General features: G+C 35.7%; 2 non-coding genes across 2 annotated transcripts; both read right to left on the minus strand.

Moving 5' to 3' along the window:
- Window positions 1-2453: 2453 nt before the first annotated feature.
- On the minus strand, window positions 2454-2560 carry LOC113848619. Its single transcript, XR_003501883.1, has one exon. It is a non-coding gene; the product is annotated as a small nucleolar RNA R71 (small nucleolar RNA).
- Window positions 2561-12415: 9855 nt separating this feature from the next.
- LOC113848600 lies at window positions 12416-12522 on the minus strand. Its single transcript, XR_003501864.1, has one exon. It is a non-coding gene; the product is annotated as a small nucleolar RNA R71 (small nucleolar RNA).
- Between the last annotated feature and the right edge of the window lie 2358 nt (window positions 12523-14880).

Below are 14880 nucleotides of genomic sequence, written 5' to 3' on the forward strand. Positions count from 1 at the left end.
TGATAGGCCACCGAAACGTAAATGCATTTTGTTAGTATAGGTAGTCCTAATCAATTCCTTTAAGCTATCCTCAACTATATACACAATCTTTGGATTCCTTTCATTCTGGTGTAAGTTTGATTCATTCATGTGTCCCTTACCGCCGAAACCCTACCAGGAGCCACTCCTTGTCTGTGCCACATTGCACCGGCAATCACTCCCTACCCTTGCCTAGCACTTGGATGTCACATGCTCACCAACTTCTGCGTGGTTCATCCTTGAACCACACCGTACTGGGAGAGAGGCCTTCTCTGATACCAACATTGTAACACCTTAATTTTATTTTCAGATAAATGAATTTCACAAAATTGGGAATAATAAAATTTTTTATTTAAACGGTTCCCAATACATAGTTCAATAAAGTGTTTCAAAATAAGGATGGATTATAAGTTATATCAAATCATTGCTACATGACTAGTTCAAATACATCAGAGTTTTCAAAATAATTTCTAAGTCATATAGCAGTTTCATCCATCCCTTTACTGAGCCCAGTGCTGATCGTCTTGGTCATCTAAAAAATAAATGTAAAGGTAAGTACTCTGCGCTATCACACACAAGCATAAAGACTCACTGATAAGTCTATAATTAGGCCCTCTTCTACAGCCCATATATTCATATTTGACCTTTATTTTATTTGAGTTTTACACTAATTTATATACTAATTGTGTAGTTTGGTATAAAGAGGCCGCAAGTGAATTTTGGGTGCATTCTGGTTCCAAATTGATGGAAGACTAGAGCATCGCAGCAGTCAGCATGCCCAGACCCATTCAATAAGCACGAGGGGTGCTTCGAGTCCATGCATGGCCGTGCTTAAGGCCTTGCACGGCCGTGCTCATCTACGGGAAGCCCAATTATAAAGATTTTTAGGGTTTTCAAATCCTATAAAAGGGAAGATCTCAGGCATCGTAAAGAGACCATTTTTACATCTTTGCTTTGGCTCTAGAATACCTCTAATCTCGTTTTTCTTGCACGGGATCCTTGACATATGTTTGGCGAGACTTAGAGCTTCAAGTGATCGTACTTGAAGACTGGGAATATACAAGGAGTGTTTTAGTTCTTTTCTTTAGCATGAGTAACTAAGTCCATAGCTAGGGCTATGGGAACTATTGTTCATGAATTATGAAATTTTGCTGTTTGAATCTAAATTTGATTTCTGTTTTGTGATTAGATTTTATCCTATTGCGCTTCTCTTTTAATTTTAATTAATTATATCGTCAGGCGCCCGTACCTCGGTTAATTAATAGATCTATAGGGTAAAACGAGACAAAGGATTAGGTAGACCAAACTAATCTCTCTCTTCTAATTGTTATTAAATTAACAAGTTCGTAGGCTCCTAAAGCTTTCTTAAATTAATGTCTTGCATGACCATTGGGGATGTTGATTTAGAGAAAAGAATATTAATATTGCATGACCATTGGGTATTAATAGTATTCGTATGAATGATTGGCAATCACAAGGAAATCGAATTTAGAGTTAAATAGAAGAATAACATAAAGGATTGAATGAGAAAACTCATATGCCCTAGGTTCCTCTCCGATAAGTTTAACCAAGACGTGCATTGTATTCATTGCTCGTAGTTTTATAATTGATTTTATAAATTCTTGTTTTTTAATTAATCTCGTATCTTTGAAGCTTAAACAATTGAATTAGGAAATTCTTAGTAATTGGAAATCAATCCTTGTGGGACGATATTCGAAAACTTAATTTAAGAACCCTTTATTACTTCTCAATGGGTACACTTGCCCTCCGAACAAGTTTTTGGCGCCGTTGCCAAGGATTGCTTTTTCAATATTAAGAAAATCTCAAATTTAATTGATTTGAGCAATTTGTGTTTCTCTTTATTTTAATTTTGTTTTGTTTATTGTTAATTTTTTTATTTTATAATTGTTGTATTTATTTTATTTTAATTTTGTTTATTTCATAATTTCTTTTAATGTATGTTCCCTCGTTCTAAGTGTTCTACAGCTTATTTATTTGATCCGGAGATTGAGAGAACAACGCGTAGACAAAGAAAAGAAGTGAGAGAGCAAATAATGGCAGAGGGAAGAAGATCAATTTAAGATTACATGACACCTACTGCTAGAGGCACTCCTAGAAGCATTGCAGCACTTATTGTGGAGGCCAACAATTTTGAACTGAAACCAGCACTCATAACCATGGTCCAGAACTCGATACAGTTTAGAGGCATGCCTAACGAAGACCCCAATCTTCATCTGACAAAGTTCCTCTGATTGACGGATACCATCAAGTATAATGGAGTCTCCAACGATGCTATTTGACTCTGCCTTTTCCCCTTCTCAGTATCTGAAAGGGTGAATGCATGGTTTTCCTCACTCCTAGCCAACTCCATCAGAACTTGGGAGGATCTCACTCAACAATTCTTGGGAAAGTACTTTCCCCCATCAAGGTCCTCTAAGCTTATGACGGAGATATGTTGCTTCCAACAATATGAAGCAGAATCCTTATTCGAGGCATAGGAGCAATTTGCAGAGCTTTTGAGGAGATGTCATCATCATGATTTTTCAACGTGGAGACAGGTACAAATTTTTTACAGTGGCCTATCAATCACTACCAGGGCTACAATTGATGCTACAGTAGAAGGGTCCCTCATAAGAAAAGATCCAGATGATGCATACAAGCTGATAGATGAGATGACATCTTCTAGCTTTCAATGGCACACTGCTGACTCTTATGACATTAAGAGGAAAGAGACCGCCCCAGTCCAGGAAGTAGAGAGCAGCAGTCCACTAATGAATCAATGGCAGCCCTTGCAAAATAACTAGAATCTTTAATGAAGACTCAAGACCAACCTGTAAGAGCTCCTGCAAGTCCAGAATCTAAGCATGAGGAGGCAAATTTCATGGGTAATCACAGTTTGGGGCGGAGAAGTAATCCTCCTAACTCTTGGGAGAATGGCTTTGGAAGTCAAAATTCAAGTGTTTATCGCCCTCCTCATATGCAAAGTCAGGGAGCAAGACCAAAAGGAAAAGAAGCTCCTAGATCTCAGTCTAACTTTTAAGAACAGATGATACAATATGTGCATTACTCTGATAAGAGGATGACAGAGCTTGAATCCAAGTTGGACCAACATATTGAGAGAACTGATAAGAGGTTCGCAGAGGTCAAATTCGAAATACAAGCCAACTTTTCTAAGATGAGTGCACAATTAGATCAAATTACAAACCTTTTGAGTCAAAGAGTGATGGGAACTGTAACGCCCCAATTTTTGAAATTAGCTAATAGCTCTTGAATTAAAATTATTTGTTGATTCTGACTTGCTAGTATCGGAATAATTAGATAGATGCTGATTTTATTTTTGTAGAATATTGATTTATTTCTGAGTTCGGCATTTTAGGGTAATTGCATGCAATATATTTGGTTTCAATATCGTCCAAAAATTTCTCTGATTATGTTCAGTTGTACTGTCTAAAATACTCCTGAGAGTTTTATCTGAAAAGTCAATTTTTGTCTTATTTAAATAATTGTCAAATCATAATTATCCGCCTCAGAAAATATGAGATTTAGTAATCATTGCATTAGATTTTCTAATCATTCCTTAGCCGTCAAAATTTTTGCACGGAATCTCACGAAATCTAGTAATCATTACTTCTAAAGATTTCCAAACCTAGCATCGACCACTAGATTTTCATGCAACAAAACCTTGTCTCCCAATTTACAAACACCGTGATTACCCGAATCTTCCGAAATCTAGTATCGGCCACTAGAATTTCATGCAAGAGATTTTGTCTCCCGATTTGCAGACATAATCATTTGGAACATTGTTTTCTTGTCTTCCAAAATGCCGACACCATGATTACTTTAATCAATTGCCTTTTCTTGAATTTAGCACCACATCAAATGTCTCGTCCACATGTCAACCTAGTCATGTCGTATTTTTTCGGCCAATCAAATTGCATGCATTGCTGCCCAAAATCTTAACCTTGGAATTTTGTGCCGATTTTAGGAAATTCTCCCACCAAAACCGTGTGCATGCAGCCCTAAATTATTCCATGCATTTTGCTTGCCAAAATATACAAACCTTACTTGCAAGTTTCCCTAAAATTCACTATTCCTACACTAAAAGCCATGACACCCTCCTTATCCAATTTTTTTCACCAATTTCACTCAAAATTTACCCAAATTGGACCATGTACAGTTTTTAGACTTGGAAGCCTTGCCAAGTAAGCCAGCCGTGAGATGCATGATGACAATTGGCCACTCAAAGCTTAGAACCTCCATATAAATTGAACAATTTAATCATTTTGCTCATTTTGCTACCCAAAAACCGAAAACTCTCTCTTTTTCTCCACTTGTTTTCTCATTTTTCATTCTCTATTCTCAAAGTCTCAAACTCTCTCAAGTTCTCTCAAGAAAAATCGAGAGGCTCTAGCCCCTCAAACCTCACAAATTCTTCATCCAAATCACCCAAATACTTCTTTCCATCACCAACTTCTTCCACCATCATCCCTCCAATTTTTGTGTTGAAAGAACTCACCTAGGAGGAAGAACTTGAAAGTCTTGGTTGCTGTTTTCCATCACCAACTTCTTCAATTTCTCGCCCAAAAAAACTCAAAGGCAATGGGGAGTTCTCACTTTTCACTTTTATTTTGCTTTCTCTTGGTTAAATTGTGAAGATTCCTAAGAAAGTTTTCATTTTTATCTTCCATGGTCTCGGATAAATTGATTAAACTCCTTGCATGTTATGTTTGCATCTTGCTCTTCACTTTTATCACTTCTATATTCTCGGTTTTGTTCTTGGATGTGTTGATTTCTCTCAAAACTTGAAAGTTTACCACGTGCATGTTAATTTCTCCTTTGTACATGTCTCGGTTTTGCTTTGCGTGAAGAAATCTTTTAGAAAGTTTGAGTTTTTGACACTTGCATGTGGAATTCTTCCTTTGTATGAAATTTTGAGCTTGAAATATGTTGGAAATCCCTTGTAGATGTCTTGGTTTTGCCTTTGCATGATTGGAATTCTTAATTTTATGATGATCCACCCTTGAGGCCATAATTCGTGATCTTACATGTTGCCTTTTTCCACTTGCATGTTGAATTTTAACTTTGTAACTTACTTTCTTCACTTCTAAAATCTTGGTTTTGCCTTGCATGAAGGAATCCTTGGAAAACGTTTAGATTTTGACACTTGAATGTTGATTCCCTACCCTTGCATGTGTCGGATTCATTGTTCTAAAAGCTTGGCTATTTTGAAACAAGTTATTTTCAAGGTCTTTGGAAAAATCAAATGGTTGAGTGTTAGAAACCACCTTGTCTTGCCTTGGTTTGACCTTTTTGAACATAATCTATTGCTGAAAATTAAAGTCCTGCACTTGGATGATGAAGCCTTATGTTTGCATGTTGATTTTTTCCTATTTTGCTTATTATTGACTTGACAAAAAAATGAGATTTTGAAGGCTGGACAGTTTTGAGTATTATGGGGAAAAAGGTTGAAATTATGTGTTTTGAAACCTTGGAATATTTGGAAAAGATTGGTACGAGTAATGAGAGAAAATTTTATAAAGGAAAAGGTGTAAATTAGCTTGGATGGTCTCGGTTTTGGCATTTAAAGTGTTGCAAAAACTTAGAAAATATTTTGTATGCTTTGTCTAGTGTAAGGAAGCAAAAAATGAAATTGAAAGTATCTTGCCATGATTTGATTTGATTGAACCATGCTGAAATTACTTATTTGAAAGGTTGATGATTGCTTGTAAATTTTGTATGATTGACCTTGGATGAAAATTAGTACAAGACTTGAATTTACTTGATTTTGGATGTGGAAATTCATGAAATTTACTTAAGTGAATTGCTGGAAAAATGAGAATGATGTGAGATATGTACTATTCATCCTTGATATTTGTGTTTGGAAAACCTTGAGGTATGTTTGAAGTGATGCTTGGCTGAAAATTTAGATTGCTTACTATTCATTGTGAATAATGCTATGGAATTACTATTTGAGAGCATCACATGCATCATTTGCATACCTTATGAAAGAATTGATGAATTATAACAATGTGTAGCGAAAATAATTATATAATATTGCAATGTTTATAATCTAGAGCCTTTGATGGAAATGGACCATGAATATGATTGGGATTATTAGAAGTGCTATGATCTAATTGTTTTGTGAGTGGTTGAGCATTGAGAACAAAAAATTAGCAAGTGATAATGCAAGAAAAATGTGAAAAACTGAGAGGATAGAACTTTGAATATTTGTGAATTAAGTTGGTGGTATAGAAAGAACCTAAGTTTGATTTAGCTTCCCTAATAAAGAGTGAAAAAAATCGAGAGGTAATAATACCCTTGGATTATTGTGAATTAACTTGTTTAATTGATGGTTTAGAGAGGAATTAAGTTTGATGATTTGTTCTTTCATGGAGAGAAAAACTGAGAGGAAGAAATCAAGAGACCAAGAGTTTGAGTGGAATGATTTATGGTTTATGAGGTGTTAGAGATTGATGGAAATAAACGTAAAGGTTAGGATGAACTTCAAAGGAGAGTTTACAAGGATTGAGGAATGGGATTGTGCTAAATTGAAAGAGAGATTGGACTTGAAATGTAAAAGAAAAAGTGAATTGAGAAAGAGGAAATGAATTATGAAGGCTTGAATGAATTGCCTAAGCTATGGTCCAATATATTATATGTTGCACTAAAATTATCCATGAGTGTGAAATTATAAAACCATGAGACTATGAAATTACACTGAGAAATCTATATTATTCTCTGAGTTGCTGAAATATATTATCTTGAAATTATTATGAACTCATTGAGAATTATTGTGAAACTCATGGTAACTATCTATCCATGCTAAGGCATGTGACTTATGGAGATTATCTATCCATGTTGCTAAGTCTATGATGACTTCTAGCTGATGCTATATGCTATGATTCTAAGTCCATGGTGACTTCCATTATTACTATGCAATAGCCCCAAGTGGCTAAATGAAATGAGTTGAGAAAACTTTCACAAGAAAACTGAAAATGCAACGTCATGCATCATATATTATCTTGTGAAACGACTTGATGGCATAACAGAGGCACAGCTATGGGTATTGGAAGTTCGGTCCAAAGTAGACCTTCTGGGGGTAGCGAAAGGGGGAACATCCGACCTAAGTGGCACATGGCAACTGAGCTCCCTGTAGCCGGGTCGTGACCCGCTTGTAAGACCTTAGCCAAACCTGATGTGAACTCCATAACACTCGGGTCGTCGAGGTCCATTCTTGAACGTGTCGGATGGCACTACACATCAATGATGTGTTATTATTCTATTTCTATCTATGATTATCACTATGTAGAGTAGGGAATGGAGTCCTTTGATCGCCATACGACTTGAATCTATCTATCTATCTCTATGCTAAAAGCTGGGCAAGTCGCCAGTCATAGAGGAATGAGATCCTCATGCATCATTTACATGCTATTAACACATGAGTGAACATATGGGTGAGATTGAAACCTGCATTCATGCATCATAAGCATTACTATTAGGGATGATTGAATACTTGTGAGATTGGCTATGGTTATGATTATATTTCTCACCTTCTTATTTGATTTGACATTTAATGATGTTGAATGTTGATAGTTGGATTGAATTATGACTGTGATGCCGCCTTCCTTGGGGTATGGCTTATGATTGATGTTTGTGTTTGGAGAACTTACCCCTCTATTCATGTTGTCTTGTATTGTTCTTCTTTTATTTATATAGATGGACACGAGCAAGGTGAAGGTTTGGATCCTTCCTTCTGAGGAGGATATGTGGGTGTTTGACTCCGCAGCTCAGCAAAGTATCTTCTGCGGATTCGCACGAGTGATTCATGGATTGGAAATTGGAGGTTCGTGGATCACCTAGTATACTGTCGACACACCTATTGAGATTGTCTTTTCTATCCCTCCTCGTGACACTAAGTTACCTTACCCTGCTTTGTTCGCTTCCCCGACGCCTATGTCGATTGATCCCCGTACTCCTACTGCTAGACCAACTCCTGCACCTGTGCCTTTTCCCTTTATGACTCCTACTTCTTCACCCGTGCCAATGGGGAGAGATGTCCATGATGAATCCACATTTTACTAAATTTTTATACATCATTTATTACTTTTTATAGAAAAGAATAGACTTAGATAGTGTAAATAAGATGAATATTTCAATTAGGCTAAATAATATAGGTTTCTTAGTTTTTGGTTAATTTACATTGATTTAGATAGTTTATTTTACATGTTTTGATCATTTGAATATTGTGGCAGGAATTCCCAAGCTTATTTTGAAGAATTATTGGATTTTGAGAAATTTGAGGTGAAAGTAACTACTTTTAAGATTGCTAGTGACAACTACAGCAAGCCACTTCCAGCAAAAGGACCAAAGTGATCACTTTCAAAGCTTAAAGTGACAACTACAGCAGCCTAGAATCCACTAAACTTGCGTGTGGTTACTATGAAAGTTCATAGTAATCACTCCAGACCATGTAGAATTGAAGGTACTGCGCGTAGTTACTATCAAAGTTCATAGTGATCACTCCAGAGAGTCCAAAATGTCCTAGTGTTGCGCATGGTTACTATGAAAGTTCATAGTAATCACTCCAGAGAGGCAAAATCCAACTGATGCTGCGCGTGTTTACTATGAAAGAATGAAAGTAACTACTTTGGAGGGCGTCAGCTTTAGTATAAATAGATTTTTGCCAAATTAGGGTAGAGAGTTCTTACACTTTTTGAACCTTTTCTGTTCTTTACTAAATTTAGGACGTTTTCTAGAGCTTAGGGCAACCTTGGGTGATAGCCAAGGGTCCAACCTAGGGTTTGGTTTCTCATTTCTCTTGCTTTTACATTAATGTTAATGAATTTTCTGCATTTCCCAATTGCATTTTTGACCCCCATTTCCATGGAGGGCTAAATTTTGTGTAATCCTTAGTAAGTTCACACGGATTCTTGAGTTCCTTGATTTTAATGATAATATAATTTCTTTCTTCTCATGAATTACTTCTTCCTTGTCTCTTGAATTGAATTAATGGTGAATGAGGGGGATATTGCTTAATTAACCCTAATTCATTTTAAGGAGATTCTAAACTAGGGATTGCCTAATCTTAGGTTTAATTCTAAAGTTGCGTAACTTTGGGATGAGAGATTAGAGCCTAGCAAATTGCATAATTTTGTTAGGACAATATGGTTGATTTTCGCTTGTTAAATTAACCTAATTCATGGGAGAGAGGATGAATGTTAAATCTTGAGTGGAATGAGGATAGAATCTTTGTGGATGAACTAAGGATTGTTGTTTTCTATTGTTTGAATTAATTAAACTTATTTGCTCGTTGCTCTTTATTTTGATTTGAAACCACAAAATGCCCCATTTTAATTGTTTGTTCAATTAATGCCTTCAACATGTTTGATGAAGATTAATAGTCAATGTTCACGGGAGACAATCTAGGGTAACCCTAGTACTACATTAATTTGTTTAAATTTTGATGAGGATTTGCGACAAATCTTTTAAACACCTTAAGGAAAAACCCATCATCAGTCCACATGGTGGAATCCTCCATTAGGTACACTACTATGCCTTCCTACATGCATCCTGCACACCCATCTACTTTAGTCCCACCTACTGTTACCCGTTCACCTCCTCGCACTGCGGGATGGATAGAGGAGAATGGTGGAGATTCTGTTACTGCTACTTCCTCTAGCTCTGATTCCCCGACATCATCTGATGAGTCTGATCCCATTGAGGATTACACGCCACTCGATTAATGTTGCTTATTTATTTATGCATTAGGGGAACTGCTCTTAGGAAGTTGGTCTATTTATGTTATATTATGTTTTGTTGTATTTGAACTATGCTAACCATACTATTTAATTAAGTACTTGACTATTCCGCTGAATTAAAGTTTAATATATTTGAGGTATTTTTAGATGTTAACATATGTTGATCTATGATAAATCCATATTTTACTAGTATTTTACAATAGTTTTTAGTGCAATTAATAAAGAAAACATGCTAGAAATAGTAGAAAACCCTTAAAAAAATAATAAAATGTTGCATGTCACTTTTAAATATAGTTATTTTAAAATTCATTGATTTTTTAAGTAAAAAGTGACAATTCAAGTATGTTTTTGTAGCGAATTCTGAGCTAAGTTCATGAGGATTGGATGATCAAAGGACAGATAAAAGAAAAGTAGCAAAAATTGGAGGAAAGAAGTTGATAATTGAAGAACAGCCTCTGAGTGATCACTTTCGCTGGTGAAAGCGATCACTCCAGAACCATAAAATGAAGAAGAGTTTCTGCGTAATCACTTTTGCTGGCAAAAGTGATCGTTCCAGAGAGGTTACATTGAGAAGAGCTTCTGCATAATCACTTTTTCTGGAAAAAGTGAGCGTTCCAAAGAGTCCTCCAAGAAGAGTTGCTGCGCGTGTTCACTATTATCCACAAAAGTGAGCACGCGCAAGAAGGTAGTCTCTGTGTGTTCATTATTTCCAGCAGAAGTGAACACATGCATGACATTAGTAAGGGAAGCTTCTGCGTGGCTACTATTTTCAACAAAAGTGAACACGCGCAAGAAGGTAGTCTCTGCGTGTTCATTAATTCTAGTAGAAGTGAACACGCGCATAACATTAGTAAGGGAAACTTCTACGTGGCTACTATTTTCAACAAAAGTGAACACTTTGAAGTACGCATGGCTACTATCACCAGCAAAAGTGATCACGCCAGCAGAGCGGGAATTCTATAGAAGACAGTTAGCTCAGGAAGGGAGAAAAAGAAATTTTCATTTTTTCATTTTCTGTTTTGTTTTTGTTGTTGAGAGAGTCAGAGAGGGAGATTGAGGACAAACACCAAGCTTCATTTATTGAGGGATCAGATTGGAGATTGGCTTGAAGATGTTTCTTCTTTGTTCATTCTCTTCTTCTCTTCTCTTCTCTTCTTGTAATGTTTGCTTAAACTCTTTGTGGTTAGGAACTGTGAATCTGAAATAGAAATGTTGAATTGATTTTGGATCTGAACTTTGAGTTTTGGATTGGATTGAGTGATTGATTCTACTGTTAAAGTAGTGATTGAATGGAAATTTAATCAACTAATCATAGAGGAACTCTTATCAATGGGAATTGAATTGGTTTCATAGATCTGAATTAATTGCCAAGGTTATTGGTTTCTTAGGGATAAGATATCTTAATCTTGCAATCTTTTGGTTTCTTAAACTTAATGCAGCATTTGATTGGATTAGATCTAAGGGATTAGAGTGATTTGATTAGATGCTAGATTCATTGAGGCAAGGGATTGTCCTTTGATTAATATAACGTGAAACTGATTGTCATTCCATCTAAATGCTTGAAAGTTCAAAACTTTATTGATTCAATGTTGAAATTTTGGTGAAACAATTTCCTAGCTACTCTTTCTACATCTGTTTACTATATACTTTTATGCTAACTGTTCTGTTTTACTTTCTAATTTCGTTTTTGATACATTCATACCAAATTCATTTGAAATTTGTAAAGCTCAACTAATTGTGATCTTGTGAAGTGGTAATTGAGAACTTTATTCCCTGAGGACGATACTTGGAACTCAATTTGATTCTAAGATTTTTTATAACTTGCTACAACAACACTAGTACACTTGCTAGTCAGTTTACTTACAGTGCAACAGCAGTTGTAAAAGTAACAAGTTTTTGGCGCCGTTACCGGGGAATAATTTGTTTCAATATCATTAGTAACAGGAAAATAACTAGATTGAGCATTTGTTTCTTTAAATTTTCTGCAAATATTACATTACATGTGCAGTTTTCTATTTTCATTATACTATATCTGTGTTTAGTTGTATATGCGTGGCAAAAACAAAAATAAATCTACTCTTATCTTTGATCCTGACATTGATAGAACTCTTAGAAGATTAAGAAAAGAGACTAGAGCAGGGATATCTTTAGGAAGTGACAGTGATCTAGAGGTTATACATTCTCCAGAATTTCAAGTCACTCCTTTTGCAAATAGGAAACATTCACCTTTTAGACAACCAACTCCAAAAGTTGAAATGGCATAACAACATAGAATGAGAACACTAGGAGATTATGCAATTCCAGATATGCAAGGCTATAATTCTTCAATTGTTAGACCAACCATTCAAGCCAATCATTTTGATATAAAACCAGCCTTACTTCACCTAGTGCAGCAGGATCAATTTTCTGGTGGAATTTCTGATGATCCTAATCTGCATATTTCTAATTTTCTATAGTTGTGTGATACTATAAGGATGAATGGAGTAAGTGAAGATGCTATAAGACTGAGGCTATTTCCATTTTCTTTAAGAGACAAAGCCAAATGTTGGTTATAAGCACAGCCTCAGGGAAGTATCACCACATGGACTGAACTTGTGAATAAATTTCTAACAAAATATTTTCCTCCCTCAAAAGCTGCTAAGCTGAGAGGAGAAATAACATCTTTTGTGCAGCAGGAAGGAGAATCACTTTATGAAGCATGGGAAAGATATAAAGAGTTGCTGAGAAGATGTCCACATTATTGTATTCCAGAATGGATGCAGCTGGAAACTTTTTATAATGGAATGAATGTAGTAACTAGAACTATGATTGATGCAGCTGTAGGAGGATCTTTGAGCATGAAATCCTTGGAAGAAGCCCAAAGAATCATTGAGATGATGGCTTCATCCATGTATCAGAATTCCAACTTGAGGAATACAAGAAGAGGCAATGAATATGAAGCAAAAATGATGGAAACTTTTCTTGCACAGAATCAGCTGCATAACCAATTATTTTGTGATCAAATAGCAGCTTTGACTCAGCAGATTAATAATTTGCAGACTGGAAATGTGGTAACAAGTCAGTTGACATGCGATTTTTGGGGAGGGAATCATGCTAATGGTGCATGTGATGTACCTACACCGGAACCACAAGAGCAAGTCAATTATATAGGGAATTATCAAAGATAGCAACAATCTTATCCTCAACAATCATTTCCTCCTGGATTTCAGTATTCTAATAATAGGAATCAACAATTTTACAAATGGAATCCTCAGAATTCTGCAATGAAAAGCACTAATACATCTCTTCCATTTTCAAATGCAGGAAATCACTAATAACAGCAGTATTTTCAAGGAAATTCTTCTACTCAACCTCAAAGGAGTCAACATTCAGCTAGACCAATGAGTGAAAAAATGAACGAGATTGAGGAAACAATGTTACAATTCATGAAAGTCACTCAATCCAGCATCAAGAATCAAGAAGCTTCTATGAAGAAGTTAGAAACTCAAATTAGACAGCTGGCTGAACAATTAACAAACAGAGATGAAGGAAGATTTCCAAGCAACACAGTGGTGAATCCAAAGGAACAATGTCAAGCTATAGTTACAAGAAGTGGAGCTGTTGTAGCCAGTCCAAAACTAGCTGAAAAGAAATTGAATAATGTTGCAGCAGAAAAGCAAGTAGAAAATGCAGCAGAGGAAAGAGATTTAAAAGAAGAATTGCAGCAAGAGAACTTCAAGCTACTAAAGAGAGAACATTCAGAAAAGAATGAAGAAGTTCATAAAAGTTCTGAAAGAAAGACAAAGAAGCAATTATTTGAGGACACTTACAAGCCAATTGATCCAGAAAAATATAAGAGACTACCTTATCCTCAAAGAGTGTAAAATCCTAAGCAAGAGGAGCAGTTTGAGAGGTTTCTAAACGTGTTCAAAAAGCTACAAATTAACATCCCATTTGCTGAAGCTTTGGAGCAAATGCCATCTTATGCCAAATTCATAAAGGAACTACTCTCCAAGAAAAGGAAGTTAGAACATGATAAGACTGTACCCTTGACAGAGGAGTGCAGTGCTATTCTTAGAAGAAAACTTCCTCAAAAATTACAAGACCCAAGATCCTTTAGCATACCTTGTGAAATAGGAAATTGTACTGTGGGAAAAGCATTGTGTGACTTGGGGGCAAGAATTAATTTGATGCCATTAGCCATTGTGAAGAAATTAGGGATAAAAGAAGTGAAACCAACCAACATTACATTGCAATTAGCTGATAGATCATATACTTATCCATATGGAGTAGTAGAGGATTTGTTGGTTAAGGTTGACAAATTTATTTTTCCTGCAGATTTTGTCATATTGGACATGGTGGTAGATGCAAACATACCATTAATCTTGGGCAGACCTTTCCTTGCAACTGGAAGAGCTCTTATTGATGTGCAAAAAGGAGAGTTAATACTTAGAGTTCAAGAGGAAAAGGTAATATTTAATGTATTTGAAGCTTTGAAATATCCAATTGATGATAACATATGTATGAGAATAGATACATTGGATTCTATGATCACTCCTTATTCTTTAAATGGATTTGATGAAATTTCTGTGTTGAGAGAAACCATAGCTGCAAGAAATACTAAACATCTACATTTTGAAGATGAAAACGTATTTGAAATGGAGCAGCAATTGGAAACTCTACCTATTTTAATACCTGCAGAAAAATTGATCAAAGAGGAGTTGAAAAATGAAGGAGAAGAAGAGAAAAGTCAGAAGCTGGAATTAAAGCAACTTCCATCTCACTTGAGATATGCATTCTTGGATCATAAACATGAAAATCCAGTTATCATAAGCAATAAACTCAAGGAAGAAGAGGAGGAGAAGTTGCTGAGAATTTTGAGAACCCATAAATCAGCAATAGGGTGGAACATCTCAGATTTAAAAGGTATAAATCCAGCCTTTTGTAAGCACAAAATTTTATTTGAAGAAAATTTTAAACCAGTTGTGCAGCCTCAAAGAAGATTAAACACTGCCATGAAGGAAGTGGTAAGGAAGGAAGTCATTAAACTATTAGATGCAGGGATTATATATCCTATTTCAGACAGCAATTGGGTAAGTCTTGTGCAAGTGGTACCTAAAAAGGG

Source organism: Abrus precatorius, unplaced genomic scaffold (genome assembly GCF_003935025.1).
Source record: "Abrus precatorius isolate BTA unplaced genomic scaffold, Abrus_2018 Scaffold8, whole genome shotgun sequence".
In the NCBI taxonomy this organism is placed as follows: Eukaryota; Viridiplantae; Streptophyta; class Magnoliopsida; order Fabales; family Fabaceae; genus Abrus; species Abrus precatorius.